Raw genomic sequence first — 1,898 nt, 5'->3', positions numbered from 1 at the left:
GTCGTTTTGTCCATTAATTAAATTTTTTTATATTCAATGTGGATGTAATTTAGGCGAAAAATGTTGTTAAATAAAATGTTATTGTATCTTGTGTCCCTTTTCCACAAAGTTTATTTCTTTACCTTTAATATATTTTTATAACCAGAGTTTATAACAAACCTGCAGATCTTTTTTGGTTAAACAACTTTTGTCTTCTAATTTTTTCGTCTCTTTTTCGGGTGACCAACTTTAGTCTGTTAATTTTAGTTCGCGCCTTGTCTCGTTTTTCGACAAATTTTTCAATTTTGTACGTTATTTTTTACGATTAAAACAAAAACTACGTGTCCTATCAAAAATTATTCATGACAAATTTGAGTGAGTTTTCCCTTTTTTCTGGAAGAGCAATTTTTGTCTATTTATATTTTTCGTAGATTTTGGTAGTTATCCAAAACTTAAATTTTTTATTTTTAATGTTGTTTTTTGCGATTAAGAATACAAACTTCGCTTCATATCAAAAAGTGATTAATGACAAAGCTGTAGGTCTTTTCAGAGCGAGAAATTTTAGTTAATTCATTATTTTTTGTATGATCAAAATTTGAATTATCAAATTTTCGAAAAAATTCAAAAAATTGTCAGGATAATATGTCGGTCTTTCAAAAATCAACGTTTTTCTAATCATGACTTTTTTCATATTGTGCGTGTGGGTGGGAACAAACCTGTTAGAGACCGCTCCGATTTTCTTTGTTCGCGCTTGAGTGCTCGCCTGAGTGACAACCGCTGACCCCGCGCAGCACCTGTTACACCTACCTGTGGCGCTGCGTCAATTCTCGGAATGGCTATAAAGGGAGGACTATTGAAGAGTCTCACTGTAGTTCAATTTTAAATATACCAATTAAATGTTTTACCAAAAGAGGTGTATTTTAAACTAAAAATATAATAGTCGACTTTTTGATTAAAAATAATTACCTTTGTAACAAAAAATATTACTTCTACCAAAGATAAATTTTCGACTAAAAAGACAAATTAAACAAGATTAAAATTTTAAAAATTTTTAAACAGAAAAGATTAAATTTTTACCAGGAGATCAATTTTTATAGTAAAAAAAATTCAACAAGAGAGTTGAATCTTGCTTCAAGAAACAAAATTGCAATAACATTATTGAATTTTTAAGCAGAAAAGACAAATTTTCTAAAAGAAAACTAAAATTTTCAACCTCAAAATATGAATTTTAACAAAAAAGTTCATTCTTGTTAAAAAAAACTGAATTTTCTTTTCAAAGGTGAATTTCCTATCGCGAAAGACTAATACTCAACAAAGCAGTTGAATTTTCGATAAAAAAATATGACTTTTTAACAAAAAAGTTGAATTAAAAAAAAATTCAAGTTAGATATTAATTCTGAACCATAAATATAAATGTAGAATTTGTAATTAAATATAATTTACCTTTAAACCTGAAGATTAATTTTCTATTAAAAAAGACGAATGTCCAAGAAAAAAGTTTAATGATTAACTTTCAAACTAAAAAAATTAATTTTTAACCCAGACCTTTTCTTTCAACAAAAATTTTTCCAACAAAAACAAAATGATGGCTTCTTAATAAAAAAAATGGAATCCTCAACAAAAACAGATTAGTTTTCAACCAAACAGTTGCATTTTTAACAAAAAAAAGATGAAATTTCTATCAAGAGAGACATTTTTAAAGTAAAAAGACAAATTTATAGTAAAATAGTTTAATTTTAAAGTAAGAAAGATTTTTTTAGTTCTGAAAGAAAAAAAAAATGCTTAAAACCACATTGCTGAATTTTCAACAAAAAAGCTAACTGCCAACCAAATAGTTGAATATTTAATCAAAAAAAGACCATGCTTCAACCAAAAAGGATAACTTCACAAAATATTTGAAATTTCAAAAAAAAAAAAAA

The sequence above is a fragment of the Belonocnema kinseyi genome, chromosome 6 (assembly GCF_010883055.1).
Source record: "Belonocnema kinseyi isolate 2016_QV_RU_SX_M_011 chromosome 6, B_treatae_v1, whole genome shotgun sequence".
Taxonomy (NCBI): Eukaryota; Metazoa; Arthropoda; class Insecta; order Hymenoptera; family Cynipidae; genus Belonocnema; species Belonocnema kinseyi.
This window is presented reverse-complemented; position numbering follows the sequence as displayed.